Source organism: Dipodomys spectabilis, unplaced genomic scaffold (assembly GCF_019054845.1).
Source record: "Dipodomys spectabilis isolate Male_0828 unplaced genomic scaffold, ASM1905484v1 ptg000211l, whole genome shotgun sequence".
NCBI lineage: Eukaryota > Metazoa > Chordata > Mammalia > Rodentia > Heteromyidae > Dipodomys > Dipodomys spectabilis.
In genome coordinates, this window is record NW_024870888.1 from 1,140,778 (window position 1) to 1,151,429 (window position 10,652).

Genomic DNA, 10,652 nt, shown 5'->3' on the forward strand with positions numbered 1-10,652 from the left:
TCCAACTATAGGAGCAATGTCAGAAATATAAAATAAGCCTCAATATGTATAATCTGGCACACATGCACCATCATCTACTCAGAAATTCAGTCTCTCTACAAATATTTATTTGGCACAAAATAAAAATTTAATGAATATGTTCTGTAAGCATCATCAGAAATACTGTATATAATTTTATGGATGTATATAATTTTATGGATGTCTCCTAGACAGGAATTTAACATGCATGTAGTAATCAAATTTCCACAATTTAAGCTAGACAAGAGGAGTCATACCCTCATACACTGCCTGGAGAATGTGTGGTGTGAATTTTACTACAGTGCTGAGCCTTTTCACCTAATACCAAGAGTCATATGCAATAATTTATTATCTGATGTTATGATGAGTGCTAAGTGTAGAATAAACTTTGAATTATTAAATTAATTCACAAAAATGAAATGATGATTTATTATTGAAATAATGATATGTTTGTTTAAATTCTAATGCTTCTCAATTTTACAATTCATGAAATATATTATTAAAATTAGTTTCACTTTCTTCTTTTCTATATCTACTAAAATTAAAATTATATGTTAAACATTCAATATTAAATCAGTAATAATAACATTATTAAAATAATATATTATTAAACTGTGATTTGAATTATAGTTCTAACAAATTGTGATGTAAAAAAATACTATTATGGGTAATATTTTTTAAACTTACCAGCTTATTTGCTTCCTGTGTCATTTGTTATTCTTGGTCCAAATCATCTCTTCACCTTAATTGTTTATTTTTCTATTTTATCTCTATTGTTTTACTCTGTTTGCATTTTGTTTTCCCTGTTTAGTGACTGACATGAGGGTGAAAAGGTGTATGCTAGTTTATCACTTCCTATGTTACAGTGAAATTACTGTACTCCACAGCTGTTCTACTTTTCTCTGTATAGTACAATATTTTCCCCACTCTCAACTCCTGTATTGCTGCTCTCATGTATTTTATTTTTTATTTAAATTTTATTATCAAGTTAATGTACAGAGGGGTTAGATTTACATAAGTAAGTTAGTGAATTCATTTTTTTCTAACTTGTTACCACTTCCCCCATGTTACTCCCTCTTCCTTCCTAACATCCTCCAAGATTATTTCCAAAATATTGTGAGTATCTCGTTTGCATAGGTTCCCCCTTTGTCCTTTGTCTCACTATTTTGTTTATTTACCTCTCCCTTTCCTATTTCAGATCAACATATTTACAATAACCAGGGTATCAAAATCAAATACAGTGACTACAGGGGATAAACATTGGTGGGGAAAACACAAAAGATAAAAAGAAATCACAAACTACATTAAGAACTACAACAACAAAAACATGTCTTTGAGTTCATTTCACTTGGAATCACCTTATAAGATCATATGTAAATAGATAGTGAGCTATTCTGCTCATCTACTAAGATTATCCTTGATGTACACAATAATGCTTCCCTATTACCCACTAATCCCACTTCTGGGCATTTACCCACGTGACAACAAACAAGGCCACACTAAAGCTACCAGCACAATTGTGTTTATCACAGTATTATTTACCATAGCTAAGATATGATATCAACCCAGATGCCCCTCAGTAGATGAATGAAGAAAATGCCACTCTCTCATACACACACACTTACACATGCACGTGGAATACTATGCTTCCATCAGAAAGAATGATACCACCTCATTTGTAAGGAAATGGAAGATCTTGGAAAAAATCATATTAAGTGAAGTAAGCCAGACTTAAAGAAACATAGGTCTCAGGTTTTCCCTTATTTTTAATAATTAGTTTTTATCAAGAATAATCTCATGTACTTTAATTTGACATTTTGTTCTATGTTGAGCATAGAACATTACTGCTATATTGTTTGATATTATTTCTGCAAACAGGCAAGTATATTTAAAGAATTACATTAATCTCATCCATTACTGAAGGAAGAACAACTTAAAGAGCAAACCCTACTCGGAAGAACAACTCCTACTTATTTAGCTTCATTCGGAAGAACAACTCCTACTTATTTAGCTTCATTCCTTTGTAAGGCCAGTGTAGTCCCCTGTAACCTCATCTTGTACATTACAACTCTGTACTTGGTCATCCTGCATATCTACTATCTTCTACATTGTGACCTAAATGCCCTAGTGATTCCAGTTTGCTTTACTTTAAAAAAAATTCTCTCTTAATGTTTGAGGTTGGTGTGTTTGCGTGTGTGTAGTATTACAAAGATTGGAAGACAACATTTTTGTTCATTTAGATTACATCTTTCTGGTCATTGTAAGTTGTGGCTCATGGGAGAAGTATCTTGCTATTTTAAGGATGAAACAGAACATGTATTTGTGCATGTACCAGAGTTGCTTTAATTGTGTGGATTTGAACTTAACTTCGAAGTATATCTTGGCTGCTGTTGTGCATAATGTGAATAACAATGAACTACAAATATATTTATGAGTTACCCAGAGAGAAGCAATCACATGATTGGTGAGTCAAGATGATATTTCAACTTTGCATTTTTTTAGAAAATGCATACTACTTTCTACAACGAGAATACGAGCCTGTATTTTGACCAAGAGTGTAGAGAATTTTCTTTTCTCCATACTCTCACCCACATTATTACCTTTTGAGTTTTATGAAAGTGCATGTTTCTAATAGGTGAAGTAACCCAGACTGGCTTTAGACTCAAATCCTCTTAGTCCAACCTCCTAAATGCTTGGAATTACAAACCTTTATCATCACACCTGGTTCTTTTGAGTTTTTTTGATAAGAGTTATAATAGTTATGAAATAGTATCATAGTAATTTTGAATTGCATTTCTCTAATGACTTCTGTTCACTAAGCCAGCATCGAAATGGCATTAAATACAACTTTGTAAACCCACTGTGATTTTCAGGGCTTTTTGGAAAACAGGCCTATTCAGAACTTTTGTCCATTTTTATTCATGTTACTTGTTAATCTCATCTTTAAGCTCTCTATACAAAATCAATAATTAATTCAAGATAGTAGTAAAAGAAAAAATTAAGCATCTCCTCACATTTTAAAAATTTCAATACATGATATTGCTTAGATCATTTTCTGTTTACACTTGAGACTATAAAACTCAATTTAGTTTGACCTTTTACAAGGCTATATTTATTTTATTTTATGTTTATTGCTCTTTCCAAAGCCTGCATGTCTGATTTCCCTTGGTTTCCTTCAGTTTCAAGTAGTTCAGATTTCAAACTGAAGAATAAATGGAAGGAAGCAAACACAAAAAACACTGTTCCTCTCATCCGATGATGCTTCTCCAAGAATGAGATAAGTTCATCCTTCTAAGTCCCTATGATAGGGTATCAAAAGGAGAATTCATTCTTCTAGGTCTCTCTATCTTTGCAATTTAACTTAAATGATGTAAAACACAATATACTGCTCAGATAAGTTTACGTTTTATCAGTTTTGCACATTTTCATATGGGCTTCAGCTCAGTGCACAACATTTCTTCATTATTCTGTCTCTGATATTTTTACACTATCAAGACAAGATAACCAGTTTGAATTACAGCATGAGAAGTTATCCACCTGGCTTCCTTGAAAGCAGATCACAGTCAATTGATAACATTAGTTCTGGGTTCTCTCTACATGTAATGGTTTCTGTAATACATATGGAATTACATTTAGTATTAAAAAATTGCTGACCAAACTCAAAGCTTATTCATAGAAACTTAAGTATTTCACCAGTGTCATGCCTCTTAATTCTTAAGATGATATTTGCTGTAATCCTAATGTTATTACCATTATAATGTTGGGAAAAATTGTAATTAAAGGCACTAAGTGCATGGTCCAAAGACACACAATGAGGAAGGAAATCAGTCAAAGTTTCCACAAGTCTTTCAGCAATACAAAAAAGGTAGGTAAAATCTCTCCATTCTCTTACACACTCAATTCAATATACATATTGTCCAAGAAATAATACCATAGCAATTGTTGCCAAGGGTGTTTGTTTTCTGCCACATTTTGTCTTCAACACAGACTGTGTTGGTGACATTGGGTTATCATGCACAGAGATGAGCTTATAAATTGAGGTCCAAAGAGAGCCAAATTTCTTCTATTCCACATTTCCAGTTTCCTTTTTAAAAAGTACTAAAATTTTTAAATTTCATCACTTACTCTCTTTTAAGAATCCAAAAACGAAATAAATTCACATATAATCACTCCAAAATGCTTTAAATGTAGATGATAAAACAGGCACTCATGATGTAAATTTTCTTCTACATTTAATATGTTTCTGAAAGCTTTGTGCTGGTTGGTCACCCTTGTAATCCTGACTACTCAGGATATGTACTCAGAAGGCTGAGGTCTGTGGATAACATTTGGAAACCAATCAGAGCAAAAAATCATGAGATTATTTTTCAAAAATTTTAATGAACTAGAAAAGAGCATGAACTGAGATGTAGCTAATATACTAGCTCACCAAACTAGAGGGGAAAGGCCTAGCAAGACCTTAAAGCCCTAAGTTCAAACTCTGAGCACGCCAACATTCAGGCACACACATACACACACACTCACACACTTATTCACGTCAGTGTTTTGCATTAATTTCTTAGTTAATGATATTATATGGGTATAATAGGGAAAATAAACTCTTCCATCTCAGAACATTTTTATATGTATTTTATTATTAAAATACCGTACAGAGGGGTTTCAGTTACATGAGCAAGTTAATGAGTCCATTTCCTCTCAGGCATTGTTACTACCTCCTTCGTGTTTTTTTCCCCCACCATCCCTTCCCTCGCACCTCTACAAGTACACTCCCCTTCATCCCCCCCAACCCCACCTAAATTGTAAAGTTCAACTTTCAACATAGTGTCTTGTGCATCTCATTGTCACAATGGGTCGACCAGTATTCCTAGTTAACCATTTTGTTTCTTCTTTCCCCTCCCCAATTAGCTAAGTGTATATACAAGATTCAGGTGCACCAAAATCAAACACAGTGAAAACAGAGGTTATACTGTGGGCGAGGAACATATAAAGAAACAATAAAACACATCGTACATTATAAATACGTTTGAAATAACAGCATGCAAGAAAAAACCCCACTTGTGTACTTACTTTGGGGGTCATTTCATTTAACATCATCTTATCTGGTCATATGCACATAGCTTTTGACCTTTTCTGCTTATCCCAGACATATATTATTTATTGCAAATAAGGGAAACCATGGAACCTATGTTTCTTTGGACTTGGCTTACTTCACTAATATAATTTTTCCAAGCCTTTCCATTTCCTAACAAATTGGGCAATGACATTCTTTCAGATGGAGGTATAGAATTCCTATTCACACACACACACACACACACACACACACACACACACACACACACACACACAATGGAAATCAATCAATCTATCTATCTATTTATCTATCTATAACATTTTCTTGATCCATTCATGTACTGAGAGGTATCGATGTTGGTTCCATAATTTAGCTATGGTAAATAATGCTGCAATAAATATAGTAGTGCTGGTAGTTTTAGTATGGTCTTGTTTGTGATCATTTGGGTAAATGCCCAGAAGAAGTATTGTTGGGTCATAGGGGAGCGCTATGTGGAATCTTGTGAGGAACCTTCATACTGCTGTCCAAAGTGGCTGAACAAGTTTACACTCCCATCCAAGAATGCAGTAGGGTTCGAATGCAGTAGGGTTCCCTTCTGGCCACATCCACTCCAGCGTCTGTTGTAAAAATATGGAACACCTCATGAGTTTGCTTGTCATCCTTGCACAGGGGCCATGGTAATCTCTGTATCATTTCAATTTTAGTGTATGTGTTGGCGAATTGAGCACAGAACATTTTTTATATATAAAGTGTAATTGATTTTCTTAAACTAAACAATTCAACAGAAAGTAAGTTCTAAAGAATTGTTGTGAAATTTTAGAACCATGTATTTCTTATATAAGCACACATTTATGAATAAATCAAGATTGACATGTCACAAACAACATAATTCCAGATATTTGTTGTTCAAGGGATGTGTAAGAGGAGGAATTCAATTATTCTATACAAGGCACCTCTCATAATGAACATTGAAGCAAGTGTTAAGGTTTGTTAAAAGTTTTAATGTTTTGGGAATTTGCTTATATATATGCCAAAATTAAGACTGTATGACAGGTCATAAAACTTTTCCATAAAGTATTTAAGATTTATTGTAGCAGCATATACTACTAAGTGTGTACATTTCAGAGTTTATAGAAATTTTACTAATGAGAATTTGCAAAGTCTTTGTGTAAAGAAGCAGAGTAAAGAGTTAAGACTTTCTTAATTCCACAGTTTCTGTTAAAACTTTAGGGCTTCCTTACTTTATAGGTTAGCGAGGAACAAATGATGATATAAGCCATATACAGATGATATGAGCCATAAATAATAATCTTAATGGGAAACTTTAAAGACTACTCATAGCCTATAAAACTCTGAAACTATGAAAAAATAGTAAAACCTAATATGTAGTATACTTCAAATACTGGAAACACTGGTAATTGTTTCATTTTTCATTTATTAATCATTAATATTTAATGATTGGTTTTGTTTATTGTAGCATTGTTTTCCTTGTTGTAATATAATACAAGTTTTTGTAAGTCGTCATTAGGAGGTACTTTGAGAATGTTACTGGGATGGCCACACCATGTTTTATAGGTGCATATGAATTTACAAAGAGCAAAATTAAGAACAAAATATTCATTAAAATTTTTCTCAAGTAGAGTCTGTATCAGGAGTGTTAAGTGTCCACAGCTAAAATCTTAGCCCTAGGCTGAAGCAGCCGTATTACAGAGTTGAGGACACAAAAGTGAGAGATAGTGTTTTTTTGTTTTTTGATTTTGTTTTTGTTGGTCGTGGGGCTTGAACTGTTGGGCCTGGGTGCTTTCCCTTAGCTCTTCAGCTCAAGGCTAGTGCTACCACTTGAGCCACAGGACCACCTTTGTCTTTTTCTACTGATGTGGTACTGAGGAATCAAACCCAGGGCCTCATTCATTCTAGGCAAGCACTCTACCACTGAACCCCCTTCCCAGTTCCTGAGAAAGTATATTTTAAAAAGTCATCTAAACAACATTTGCTTTCTGCTTTGGCTTATATAATGATATACATGAATATCTTTTTATATTTTTGTGAATTGTCATACTTCTAAATTTATATTAATTTCAGCCACTTTATCCTTTTCAAAGTCATGAAATATCTGTAAGAATTTGTTTCTGTAAAGACTGTTTGTGCATTTATAATTTCTTCTGAGTCACCTTTATTTTTTATCAAAATTACTTTATATTTTATATTGATGGGTTTTCACACATCAAATGCCTTCAAATGTATATATGTATTAAGGTTTGTATCCTGTCAATAAATGTGTAGAACACAATTATACCACTGACAAAAGATGATTTGCACTTCATTTATGTGCTTTTGGACTTGGAGAGTGACCTTAGGTGTGTCAACACAAGTAGAATCAGCATGAAACAAGCCAGCATTTCTTCATTTAAGATACAAGGAAAGGATACAGGTTGATCCATTGTAACAATAGGATGTACAAGACACTCTGTCAGAGGGGGGTGGAAGGAGGAGTTGAGGAGGTGTAAAGGGAAGGGATGGTAGAGGAAAAACAGGAGGGGTTAACAATGCTCAATAAAAAATGTACTCATTTCCTTACTTGTGTAACTGTAACCCCTCTGTACAGTATCTTTACAATAAAAGTATATATTAAAAAGATACAAGGAAAATTTCTGTACTTATGAGAAGTTATATTTGTCACTCAATATCAGTAAGGTATTGTGTTTAGGATGACAGGCATATTAAAATTTTGGATACTCAAATTCTCTACAAAAATAAATATATTATTTACATTAGAAACTGCCCACAATCTAGTGCAGTATAATTGCTATGAGAAATTTTACCGCATTCTAGGTTTATAACGGAAAGTAAATGTATATGCAATATCAACAGATATGAATTTTTTCAGATAATTTTTGTCTGCATTTTGTGGATGGAATTGGGAGAGCAATTTTAAAAAGCACAAATTTCATCACCAAGAGCTGTCCGCAAAACGTAACAAGTTTCTAATACAGCAAAATTGAATGAATGGTTTGGAACTCCAAGAAGTACTTGAATTGACACATTATCAGAAAGTGTAACCAGGCAAGCACTTTTATTTTTAAATTTTTTGGGGGGGTCCGGTCGTGGGCCTGAACTTTGGGCCTGGGAGCTGTCCCTCAGTTCTTCAGCTCAAGGTTAGCACTCTACCACTTGAGCCACAGAGCCACTTCCGGCTTTTGTTTCCTGCTTATGTGGTGTTGAGGCATCGAACCCAGGGCCCCATGCATGCAAGACAAGCGCTCTACCACTGAGTCACCTTCCCAGCCCCTAGACAAGCACTTTTAAGAAATGCAGCTACTAGATTTCTCATTGAGGGCTTTCATAACACTTTGTGAAATACAAGTCAGAACCTCATTGAAGACTAGACAGTTTTCCCTCACCTTTCTGTCAAGCTCAGTTATTATCAATCAACATAGAGCTAATCTTGAATAATCCTCTAATAAGAAAATGTTGATGGAGTGTTTATATGCAGAAAAGCTCGGAAGGCTAACTTTTTCCAATTGGCCTGAATGGTTGAGCCCCACCCTATTATCCCAAGTCCATACGGACTCCAGGCATAATTTCAGGTATGTGTGAACACCTTTGATGTGCAGGGAGGGCAATCCACCTAGGCCCAGTTGTAAACACCCCATCTCAGACCCAACTGAAAGTCCTCCATCTTTCTTGACCTAAGGGCTTTTCATTAACCTCTACCTCCTTGATCAGATCTCCTATAAAACACTGATCCTGTGCCAGCTACCTCACACAACCTCAATCCTGCTGGAAGGGCTGTGCCCCTGGCTGTTCCTCAATAAAGAGTCCTTTCTGTTGGTGATCAAGTCAGGCCTATTCTTTTTCCGTTCTCCTCCATTTTCCTAACATATGGTGCTGACACCCAGGAGATAAAAAGCACCAGGAGTAACTAGGTGCCCTCTGCCAAGGGGCCACCCACCTCCTTGCCACCTCTCACGGAGCCTTTCTGCTACCTTCCTCCTCCTTCCAAGGCTTTTCTTCATCAGAAGCACAGAGCCCTCTGAGCTTACTTTGGGCTAAACAGACACCTGAAAAACCTCCCAGCCTTTGCTTTTGTAAGCAGTGCAAACAGTGGATGGCCACGCTGCTGTGGCTTGAGGTATTATTGCCCCTCTGCGTAAGCTCAGAAAAGGCCTTATCTCTCCCCCTATTCTCTATCCTTTACCCTGTCCCTGGACTCTGATCTCCAGGCAGGAGGCTCTTCGCTGTTTGACTGGCTTCACCCAATACCTAAAAGCCTTCAGGACAAGGTAACTGACATGGACACCAGGAGGGCAGGACTTCCTCCCTTCTTTCTTGTCTGTGGGGTCCAGAGACTCCAGAAGTCTCTTCTTTCCTTATACCCTATACCCTTTAATAAGGACCTTTGGGGATGCCCTCTCTTAATTATTGGGATCCATCCGTCTGGCTTCCCAAAGCGCCAGCGTTGCCTGTAGCATCAGGACAGGCTCCATAGTCCTACCAAAATTTCCAAATTGTCTCCCAGAGACACCCCATTGGCATACCTGCTGTCTACACTTAAGACTCTGGGCTGACTGATTTACATTCATAAAAAAACAAAACTGACTTGTTTTTATTCCAAAATCTGGTCTCATTACCATGGCACTGCTGACCTAAATTCAGAACCTTAGGTTTTACTCTTGCTGATTTAAACAATTCTCCAATGAAACTGGGAGGAGTCTGAGGTCCCCTAAACCTAAGCCCTCCTCAAGCTCTGCTCCAGAAAATCCTCCCTTTGCTTGTTCTGTTCGGTCCACCAAGTCCTTCTCTGACCTCCACTCCAGAGGGCTCCCTCTCCACTCTCCTGCCTTGCTCACCAAGCCCTTCTCTGCCAGGAGCCACCCAACGTTTCCTCTAAAAAAGTAACTCCTTATCTTGTAGCAACTCAATCTGTCTCTCTCCCCCTCTCCATTTCCCTCTATCTCTCTTTTCTTTGATGACCTCCATCACAAAAGAACCTTTTCTCCTTCCTTGCTCTTCTAACTACACTCTTGGTATTTGCAGTTGGTCCATATTCTCTAGGCTAAAACTGTGTCTGTTTCAAGCAAAGTCCTTTTGCTGACCCAGGTCTCTGTGCCTGCCTGTCTGCATGCTTGTGTAGCTGACACAAGGTGGGGGTGGGCATAGGCCTCCAAAGGTAAAACAACAAGCTATGAATCCTGTTAAAAATCCCTCTAAACAAACCCCTCCATACTTATATATTTCTCAACCCTCTTCTATGGCTAATACACCTTCTTTCCTTCCAGACCATAATTAAATGGTCCTCTGGTCTGGACATTTCGTTAATCTGTTACTGACAGAGGCTGGCTGACAAACACACTGAGGACATCCTCTGTCTTTTGCTGCTCTCTCCCTTTACCACCCTGAAATCCCATAGTAGAAACAAGCCAATCCTTCTTCTCTTAGGGACTTAGACAATAATACAGTCCTTTCCTCTTTCCTGAGTCCACTCACTTCAAAATCTAGATTCTTAATTTCTCCTCTAAATGGCTACCGAAGAAAAATCCCTCCCTCTCACCTCTTCCAATAA

The 10,652-nt window shown here is 36.4% G+C and overlaps 1 non-coding gene across 1 annotated transcript; it reads right to left on the bottom strand.

Annotated features, from left to right (window-relative positions):
- Window positions 1-5,713: 5,713 nt before the first annotated feature.
- Window positions 5,714-5,817, bottom strand: LOC122122576. The gene has a single exon (XR_006150180.1). It is a non-coding gene; the product is annotated as a U6 spliceosomal RNA (small nuclear RNA).
- Window positions 5,818-10,652: the final 4,835 nt, after the last annotated feature.